General features: G+C 37.5%; 1 long non-coding RNA gene across 1 annotated transcript; it reads right to left on the bottom strand.

The window, feature by feature from the left end:
- Positions 1–7,534: 7,534 nt before the first annotated feature.
- On the bottom strand, positions 7,535–9,699 carry LOC136700518 (uncharacterized). Its single transcript, XR_010803759.1, has 3 exons — positions 9,537–9,699; positions 9,016–9,120; positions 7,535–7,991 (listed from the first exon to the last, which is right to left on the bottom strand). It is a non-coding gene; the product is annotated as an uncharacterized lncRNA (long non-coding RNA).
- Between the last annotated feature and the right edge of the window lie 1,708 nt (positions 9,700–11,407).

Here is an 11,407-nt window from a genome sequence, read left to right as displayed (position 1 = left end):
TGGTCCTGTAGAGTGAGAGATGGCACTTTTACTAAATAAATGATTTTACTAAATTTAATTTTAGATGTTTATTACACATTTATACAGTATTTAATTCATAAAGTCCCCTATTTTTGTGACCCTAAGACTCTGATAAAACCATTTCAGTCACAAAACAATTAAAACACATGCATAAAGGGGTGTTTTCACTAAAATCCACTAAAATGGATTTAATTTGATTTAATTTTAATTGGAGTTAACCCATTTTATACAAAAAAAACATGTAGATGAAGTGCCTGTAAATGTGAATTTAAGATTTGAATGAAGATTTGCAAAAAATTGAGAAAATGTCCTGAGACCCTCTGGGGTCGAAGAACATGTCGGCAAATTACCCCACAAGCTGTTTAACAATTTGTTAATAGAGTGAAATGCCTGGTTAAGGCATATCTTGTCAGAATTCAGCTGGATATTTTCCTTTTCAAAATAATCCCTGATGTATTAATCTCTCTCTTCCTCTATGACAGCATGTGCAGGATAATTGCTGACCTACTGCTTGTACTGTAAAAAAAGTCTTTACATATTCGCAGAACAATGTATTGGACTGTCTGGAAAATGCCAAACCTCATGGATTTTTGCAACCACATACCCTTTTTCAACAGCCTTTACTATTTCAATGCTGACCCATGCCCCTGTGATAGATCTCTCTTCATCACTATGCACACATGTATGGAACTGGTTTTCCTACATGGCACATGTATGACACAGTGGGAACATTAAGGGAGAGCCTGGCTCCCTAGAGAGCTCTCGGCTCAGCGTTCAGCACTTCAGCTCTCTCCAGAAGCTCTCCAGACTCTCTTATGGCTCTCTCTTAAACAGTATTGGGCTCCTCGAGCATGGTCCTGACAGAACAAACCCAGAACATAGAAAGAAAATGTAGAGCGAGAAGAAAAGGGGGTGGAATGAAGGAGAATTCACTTCCAGCCTGGAAGCTCAGCTAAGAGAGCCCAGAAATTCCAACATGAAGTTTTATTTTTATTTCTAGTAGAAATCCAGCAAAGCTCAATGCAACGCCCAGAGCATGAAAGAGACCTCAGACCTCTGACCCTCAAAGTGGTGACAAGAGCTTCAAGATCAGCGACGAAGAAGAAGAATCCCCACATGCTCCCTCAGAATGATCTTCTGAGCAATGGACCATGAGAGACCTACATGGGCCTGTCTCTCACCAGGAGGCAGATCAGCGATGATGTAAGATCCCCACAGAGACCTTCAGAACGCCACCAGCTCTGACGGAGTGGTCGCCGCAAAAGATTTAATTTTGGAACCAAGAACCTACAGTGGGTCAATGAGCGTAATAATTCATTAATAATAATTATTCATTCATTATATGTAACCACTTATCCAGTTCAGGGTCATGGTGATTAATAATAATTAATTCTAGATAATTCTGCTATATAATATGTAAAGTCATCCAACATGATGACCTACTTGTCCAAGCTAAATTTGGACAGGTAAAGATATTACATATTATTTAATGGCTCTGAACCATGGAGCTTAACAAAATTGATTAAATAATTAATTATTAATCAAGCCCTGTGAAGGACTGGCGCCCCCTCCAGGGTGTATTCCCGCCTTGCGCCCAATGATTCCAGGTAGGCTCTGAATCCACCGCGACCCTGAATTGGATAAGCGGATACAGATAATGAATGAATGAATGATTATTAATCAAATAATAATTCATTATCACTGACTCTGCTACATTGTTATGCCGCCGCAACGTGGGGTATAATTATTTTACTACAATTATCTAATGAGTAAATTGGGGGACAGATTATTTTATAGTGACACCAACAGTATTTAGGCGATTTGACAGACGAGATTGGTGTTGGTGATTATATTACAGAGTTCTGAAAGCAAAAGGCATTAATCTAAATTCTGAAAACTCAAAAAATCTTTGACTTGAGACACTTATTGGCCTTGTTGTTCATTGATAATTGGTTGATTATTGGTGAGTCATGATAGTAGCCAACACATACTTGCTTGCGCAGATGACATTGTGAGAAATAAAAAGAAACTCACACTGAAAAGACAAGTCAGTATTGCAGTGGTTTAACGTTGTACACAACAAACCTGTCCTGTTGTCTGATTTTTCAACACCTCCTTATGGGTACTAAAGATGGTCAAGATTGTCGCGGTGTAATAGATGTTGGCGAGTTTGACTTTAGATTACAGCATCCATTTTCATGTATAAGCTGACCATCAAATTTTGGAAAAATTTTTCTGTGAAGTCCTTTGTGGTTCCTACGCCAATGGCCCACATTTACCTCAGTGCCTTATTCATTCTCACATTTGGTCTTGACCAATACAAACCAATATTTGGATCTATCCACCCTCACCTTCTGTTTGAGTCAGTAGTTTAAATCAAATAAGAAGCCAAACAGGTCTTCTCCTCTTTTTTGGCTTTATTTAAATAAAATAAGGCAGACCTTCCCATTGTTAAATGCTCATTTCTGAGCTCCTTGATACTTGCCTGCACCATTTAAGGTGGAATGGGAAAATTGTAAAGAGTATCTAAGGAATTAGAAACTCACCATCATTGCAATTGTACAGATGATTTTGTTTATTATAATTAAAAATAATAAATAATAATAATTATATTTAACTGTGACATTACTTAAGCCTTTTGTAAGGGGTATTACTCTCTTAAGTACCATAATTTATGTACTCTTATTATTATTATTATTTTAAAGTGTTACACACACACATTCAGATATGTACATGCAATATTTCCACATACACACAAACAGTGATATTACAACTCTGAAGGCTGTAAAAGGACTGTGAACAACAACATTTCAAAAGCTGAAAATCTTTAGGATCCTAATTTGCATATTTACATGGGACTACACAGGGAGAAGTTTCAGATCAGCCTCTTTCATACTGTAATATGATGTTATGATCTAAGTGTGATAATAACTTTATTCTCCAAATGCTTTAATATAAAGAAAAAGCTAAACTAAAAACACAGATTCAGCTGGTAGCAGTGTTGTATTACTTCTGCTGCTTTTTACTTGCTGTTTTTAGGGAAGCGCAGCTGTATCCAATGTTTCATGTCCTCCCTGTCCTTCGTGGTTCCTACGCCAATGGCCCACATTTACCTCAGTGCCTAATTTATTCTCACATTTGGTCTTGACCTTCTACATTATTAAGTCATGGTCTCTTAAAGATTTGACCTGTAAATATAATTGTGAAATCTGCACTTTAACAAAAGCACTAAGAGTTAGTTTTTTCCACACAAGTAGTCTTGATTAGTGAAGGAAAGGTGGAGATATTACTGTTTTTTACAAATGTATGAACCTGATAATATTTCGAGTATTATATGAGGGACAAATTGTTTAAAGTATCATTAGTATAAAGTATGTTGTGTGTCAGGACTAAACTGGAAGTGAAAATGACATGTACCTCCATTTATTTGCATGAAGACATCTGATATAAGTCAAAGACTGGGGACTCATCAACACTGAACTTCTACTGAAAAAAACAACTGATAACAGCTCTTTCTTTGGTTTGACAAGTGGTTTACTTCCTGTTTTACAGGTTTGAACTGCTTTGTCAAATATATAATATTTTTTCCACACAAGTAGTCTTGATTAGTGAAGGAAAGGTGGAGATCCATCCATCCATCCATTATCTGTAACCGCTTACCCAATTTAGGGTTGCAGGGGGTCCAGAGCCTACCTGGAATCATCGGGCGCAAGACGGGAATACACCCTGGAGGGGACGCCAGTCCTTCACAGGGCAACACAGACACACACACATTCACTCCTACGGTCACTTTCGAGTCGCCAATCCACCTGCAACGTGTGTTTTTGGACTGTGGGAGGAAACCGGAGCACCCGGAGGAAACCCACGCGGACACGGGGAGAACACACCAACTCCTCACAGACAGTCACCCGGAGCTGGAATCGAACCCACAACCTCCAGGCCCCTGGAGCTGTGTGACTGCGACACTACCTGCTGCGCCACCGTGCCGCCCCAAAGGTGGAGATATTTCTGTTTTTTACAAATTTATGAACCTGATAATATTTCGAGTATTATATGAGGGACAAATTGTCTAAAGTATCATTAGTATAAGGTATGTTGTGTGTCAGCACTAAACTGGAAGTGAAAGTGACATGTACCTCCATTTATTTGTATGAAGACATCTGATATAAATCAAAGACTGGGGACTCATCAACACTGAACTTCTGCTGAAAACACAACTGATAACAGCTCTTGCTTTAGATTGACAAGTGGTTTAGTTCCTGTATTACAGGTTTGAACTGCTTTGTCAATATCTGGGGAAATCACAGAGACACCGATTAGCTGCAAATCTGAACTCAAGAGCCCTCAAATCTAAAGAATGATCTCGAAACCTTGGTTTATTTATGAACACAGATCTCAGTTTTAGTGTCATAATAAAGTAGTTACTAGATCAGCATTTTAATGTCTTAAGAACATCAGTAAAATTAAAGATTTTATGACTGAACAAGACCTAGAGAAATGTTTCCATGCTTCCAAAAGAAAAAAAAAAAAAAAAAAAAAAAAAAAACAAAAGACAATTGCACAACTTCAGCTCATACAAGATGAAACTGAAAGGGTCTCACAAGGAGCAAGAAGAGACACATCACTTCGTTCTTAAAGGCAATGTTCATAATTTTATATCAGAATGATTTTATAAAATTCAACATGTGATGTTCTCTGATCTGTTGGTTCTGGAACAGGTCACAGTCCAGGTAGAGTAAATGACAATGTGTCTCTGTCTAATAAAGCTTTGGCCTTTTCTCTCTGTGCATTGAGAGCATTGAGAACATCAGGAGACCACCCCCCTGTGTCCATTTACATTAAACACCTTAAGGGAAGATATTCTTTTACCTAAGAGAATTACTTTAATGTGCTGCATAAAATCCCTCAGACCTTTCACTTAACTTAGGGAAAAATGTAAAGGATTTACTGCAGTAACTGAGGTTTTGTGGCAGTAATGGTTTACTGTTTCCGTGATAATGATGCCTCATTGAATGCTCTCTAAATGTTCTCTAAATTTAACCCCATATGTGCAGTGAAACACACATTTACACACACTAGTGAACACTAGGGGGCAGTGAGCACATATACCTGGAGCGGTGGGCAGCCCTAGCCACGGTGAGCAGTTGAGGGTTAGGTGCTCAAGGGCACTTCATTTATGATCTGCCGGCTCTGGGGATCGAACTGGCAACCGCCTGGTTACACGCCCAGAACCATATGGAAAATGAAGAAAAGTGAAGCACTCTCAGGAGCTAAGTGGAATTAACTTTAACTGTAAGTAATGTGTGATTTCACTGTGTGGAGTGTCCGAGATCATAGCTTGTGATATCAAATCTGTAAACCTGCTCAGAATTCATCATGATCAGGTGCAGTGCAGGACAATAACTTTATTAAAATAAGTATGACTAGTCTCTTAATATACTGAATAAAAAATGCTCTAAGTGTTTGTGGTGTTATTCAGCAACTTTTAAAAAGTATGTATCCCCAGAGATATGTTGTAGTTTTCAAAATTTAGATTTAAACAGGAAAACATTCATTGCAAAATAGATTGAATCATACACAATGCGTATATGATGACAGTAAAAGCATATATTTTCCTCACAGTTTGCTCATTTTATGGCAAAAGGCAGTCTACTTGAGAAATGAGAGGCTGTGAGAGATGGAGGAGATCTCTGCAAGCTCTTGGTGTTTTTTCTCCAAACACTGGGCCTGTTTACACCAGATATGAACACTTCTGTATTTTACCTGTCTGCATGAAAAGTTAGATGTAAACACCCTTCAGATTCACAGTGATCAGATCATGGTTAGATCACTCGAACCTCGTTCAAAGGTGATCAAAGATGGATCCAGTCCAAATTTAACACCAGTGTAAACAGAATGTGTTTTGTGCCAAGAGAGTTATGAAAGTGGGAACACATTGGTTGAGAGGGGGGCATCGCAGGTGTGTTGTATTTCTAGAGATTAATAACTGGGCTTTGTTTAACAGGTTCACAAACATCAACTCATTTCACGAAATGTGGTATTTTTCTGAGTACAATCACTGGGAAAAGCCCATGTAACTGAGTGATTATGAGAGTGAGAGTCACTGTTGTTATTAATTTGTCTGTGCCTTGTTCTTCCTGAAACAGCTGATCAATAGAATCAGTGAACTTCTCTTTGTACGTTACTTTTTATGATGGTTCTATTCACTTGAAATAGTTTGTTTGAAGAATGTGATAGGCCTGTATTTTGATAGAAGTTATAAAATCTATTTAAAAACTAGTGTGTGATGTATGTGACAATGATGTTCTTCATCAAACAAGACATTAAAATATTTCCTATTTTGACTTTTCCTACACCTCAGTAGTTTAATGTATCCTGGGAGAAACAACTCATAAAATCAACAATATTTTGGAAATGTTTTGCTTGGGTTCAAATTAAGTTAATAATAACATTTAAAGATTTTTTTAGAACTCGTTTTCTACTCCTGCCTGTTTAAGGGTTAATAACTGCTCACTGCAGGGTCTAGATGATGTCTCAATCTTTAAAACCTCACCTAGGAACACCATCAGTTAAAAAACCTCCAGTGTTTAGACATTGTTTCTGCTCCACGTTGCTGTAACTGAACATTCATTCATTTTCCATAACTTTTTCACACTGATCAAAGTTGCAGTGGGCTCAGAGCTCACCCAGAATCAAGTGGCTGCAAGGTAGGAACACACTGGTGTGTCAGAACATCACATTGCATCACCAGTGGCTGCATATTTTACATTTACAGTCTTTAGTAGCTGCTCTTATCCAGAGCGACACACACAAGTTCTCAGTGTTCAGACAGAGAGTGTATCCTCGACTGTACACACAGGTTAAAGTCCAAACTCCCCCTGAGCTCAGATGCTGCAAGAAAAAGAGCCAGTGCTGATACAGAGAAAGAACAAAACATTGTAGAGATCCCTCTGTGCCAACAAACCTGATACAGCTAATGAGCTCATAACAACCTCTTCTGAAGCTGAAACTACAACATTCAGGGCAGAGACCCATGAGGACGATGAGTGAGAACCACTGCTTCACACACACAACCAGTCACTCTCAAATCCATGCGTGTGGAATCTGTTTTAGAGCCAGTCCCTCTACCAATGTGTGTGTGTTTGGACTGTGGGAGGAAAGCAGGGCACCTGGAGGAAACCCACACAGACACAGAGAGAACACACCACACTCCTCACAGACAGTGACCCGTGGGAACTAACCCCAAAACCCTGGAGCTCTGTGACAGTGACAAAACATTATCCTGTTCCTCAGGATAATGATCAGTTCCTTGAGTTTACATTTTACACGTCTCAGATTCTTATCTGGAACTAAAGAAATAAATTAATATTTATGAGCTGTGCCTGGTTCTCTTCAGTAAACAAAGCTCCTAAGTCCAGTAACTACATTAATGACAGCATGGGAATATAACTAAAGGAGGAATATTATTTTATGAAATTCGGATGAAGTTGGATGGAGGAACAGGAGGCAGGGTTAATGCTGGGAGTTTATTATTTGTTTAACAGCAATTAAAGAACAGTGAATAAAACCAGAACAAAGACAGCCACCAGAAACCAATCATCACACCACCCTCAGGATTAAAGGAGCCTCTGGTAAAGAGCAGTAGATCACTGTGTGTGTGGACACCCCTCTTATCAGATGTTGAGTTGATTTTCTGAGTGAAATAAGTGATGTTGGTGCAGATGTTTAGACACTATTTCTGTTTCAGACAGAGAACAGTGCCATATTGAACTTCCCGTGTTCACTTATTTTCAGCTTTTAGAACATCAACAGAACATGGACATCTGAGCAGGGCGCACAAACATTTACACATGAGTTCATTTAGGCAATGGATTGGGCAATTGTTCCGCATTTGCTTCAGTCAGAGTGAGGGCTCCAGAAGACTTCTTTAAAACCTCCAGCCCAATCAAATGATCCACTCCTCCATACGCCTGAAAAACAGAGGTAATGAGAGAGAGAGAGAGAGAGAGAAAGAGAGAGAGAGCAGAACGAGAAAATTAAGTCATATTTATTTATTTATTTATTTATAGAGAACATTTTAAAAACAGCTGGTGTTGCCCTGTGTGCTTTACAAAATATAGACAAGGAAAGGAAGATTCATTACAGATGTTTCAGTGCATTAAAAAGCTGAGGAGTAAAAGTATGTTTTTGTTGGGATTTAATTTAATTATATTAACATCGCAAATATTTTGACAGATGATTTCTTGGGAGATGAAACTCCACATCTGTTCTCACTTTGTCTCGTATGTTTTTTTTCTGATGGAAGACCTAACTGTCATTAAAACAGCATTTTTACTGTTTGAGCCACATCAAGCTCATCTCCATTCTGTGGGACATGGTTCAGAAGCTGAGTAGATGAGTGATATAAAAGGGGCCATTATCAGCTTTCTAAGCATTTAAATGTAAGGGATGCAAAATAGTACAAGGTTACTGAGTTACAATAATCTGTCCAGATTCCTCTCAGATGACTCCCTGTGAGGAGCCTTGTGACTGAGTTCACAGGTGTATGTGTATGAATGTCCTAAATCTTTGGAGACATGTTTAATAGATTTCAAAGGCCCCAATAAAATCAACTTAAGTTTGTTTTTGTTCATTGGGAGAAAATTGTCTGTCATGTCATGTTTTATATCCTCCATACAGTTATATCAATTTATTCAAAACACAGAGGTCACTGGATTTCAGAGGAAGGTAAAATTGTGCATCATTTTATACAAAGGTACAGTATACTTTGGTATTTGTGTTTCCTTTTTAACAGAATACTCTCAGCCAGGACCTTTAGCTAGGACCAACTTTCAGCTTCTTTGCCTTGTCTTTGAGCTATAATTATCAAATAATTATTCCTGCTGCTTTGAACATATCTGTGATATTTAGAAATGAGGAAAGATAAATCAAAATACCCATAAATTATTCATTAGCAAATGACAAACCTTAATAACATATTACTATTACATATACCTTTATTCTGTATTTTGTTCCTGTAGAACCTTGTGAAGACTGGTAGTCCAAAGCTATAATAACAGTAAATTTTATTCGAAGAATGTCTTCAATTTCAGGCTTCAGCTGAAAAACAAAATTATACATAGAACTCTTTCACTGATGGTTGAATTAAGTTTTATGTTCATTTAAAAAAGGCATTTGATTGTGAAAATAATATTGAGACTCCGCTTTATACTGAACATAATAATAATAATAAATTACATTTATATAATGCTTTTCAAGAAACAAAAGTGCTCACTAGTACCAGGTATAAAATCCCCCAACATCAAACAGGGAAACAGTGGAACTGTGCTCTCTATTATTTTACCCTGTTGTCCCCTGCTATTGTTGTACAGTTTTTAAAGTCTTAAAGTCCAGAACTGGAAGGATATGGTGTCATTCGATACCGGGTTTGATTCAGATTAGATACAAGGCACTAAAAGTTCCCAGTCAGTGAAATCAATACTACACTAGAACAAAACGAGTGGAAATGAATTCACCTTCAAGCAGATGTCATTCACAGATGCATCAGCATTATTCCACTGTGACCACGGGCCCTCTCCTAGAGCAGCTGTGTCTGTGGATGCCATGGTGTTGGAGGAGGGTCTTTCAGCAGAAGTGAAGCCTCTGAGTGAGTTTAGTGTTGATCCGAGCGTGAGTGAAACCTGCTGTAAATCTGCTGTATTTATATCTACACCACCATCATCATCATCGTCATTATCACTTTCATCATTCAGCACAGGAATGAATCCAAATACACACCACACCCTGAAACAAGGGTTATTGCTTAATGCTCTGTTCCCTGTAAAATCATGCACCTCCAAGTGTTTGGTAAAAACATACTTTGTCATTTTCTTATTCTTTTGTTCTGTATTTGTTCTCTGTTCTTCACTTCCTGTTCATTTCTGTAAGCTCTAATAAAACATTAGACTGAGCTCTTGTTTTGATCACAGCAAATTCCACATTCTAGTGGTTTATATTGTGATATAGAATATTTACAAAAGATTAATTACACTTCAGCTACATGTTAGGAGAACTTTAAAATTTGCTGCAGACACTGAGCTTTTGGTTGACTTTGCTTTTATTCTTATATTCACCTGTTTATTGTAGAATGGTCCAAAACTTATCAATTTTAATTTTTTTCTGTCCCAACTTTTTGGGAGTGTGGTGCAGGCGTCAGTTTTAATGTCAATAAAAACTGATAGAATCATCCCATATAGAATCATCTCTGTTTTATCTTTATTCAGCTGCAGAAAGTTTGAGATGTGCTCAAGGCACTTACATTGAGTGAAGGGAACCAGTGTCATTTGGGGACAGGGCAAAGTGAAATATTATATTTTGACAAAGCAGTTCAAACCTGTAATAAAGGAAGTAAACCACTTGTCAAACCAAAGCAAGAGCTGTTATCAGTTGTTTTTTTCAGTAGAAGTTCAGTGTTGATGAGTCCCCAGTCTTTGACTTATATCAGATGTCTTCATGCAAATAAATGGAGGTACATGTCACTTTCACTTCCAGTTTAGTCCTGACACACAACATACTTTATACTAATGATACTTTAGACAATTTGTCCCTCATATAAAACTCGAAATATTATCAGGTTCATAAATTTGTAAAAAACAGAAATATCTCCACCTTTCCTTCACTAATCAAGACTACTTGTGTGGAAAAAACTAACTCTTAGTGCTTTTGTTAAAGTGCAGATTTCACAATTATATTTACAGGTCAAATCTTTAAGAGACCATGACTTAATAATGTAGAAGGTCAAGACCAAATGTGAGAATGAATTAGGCACTGAGGTAAATGTGGGCCATTGGCGTAGGAACCACGAAGGACAGGGAGGACATGAAACATTGGATACAGCTGCGCTTCCCTAAAAACAGCAAGTAAAAAGCAGCAGAAGTAATACAACACTGCTACCAGCTGAATCTGTGTTTTTAGTTTAGCTTTTTCTTTATATTAAAGCATTTGGAGAATAAAGTTATGATCACACTTAGATCATAACATCATATTACAGTATGAAAGAGGCTGATCTGAAACTTCTCCCTGTGTAGTCCCATGTAAACATGCAAATTAGGATCCTAAAGATTTTCAGCTTTTGAAATGTTGTTGTTCACAGTCCTTTTACAGCCTTCAGAGTTGTAATATCACTGTTTGTGTGTATGTGGAAATATTGCATGTACATATCTGAATGTGTGTGTGTAACACTTTAAAATAATAATAATAATAAGAGTACATAAATTATGGTACTTAAGAGAGTAATACCCCTTACAAAGGCTTAGGTAATGTCACAGTTAAATATAATTATCATAATAAACAAAATCATCTGTACAATTACGACGATGGTGAGTTTCTAATTCCCTAGATACTCATT

Source organism: Hoplias malabaricus, chromosome 6 (genome assembly GCF_029633855.1).
Source record: "Hoplias malabaricus isolate fHopMal1 chromosome 6, fHopMal1.hap1, whole genome shotgun sequence".
Classification (NCBI taxonomy): domain Eukaryota; kingdom Metazoa; phylum Chordata; class Actinopteri; order Characiformes; family Erythrinidae; genus Hoplias; species Hoplias malabaricus.
Note: the sequence above shows the minus strand (reverse complement) of the source record. Positions and strands in the feature narration are given on the sequence as shown.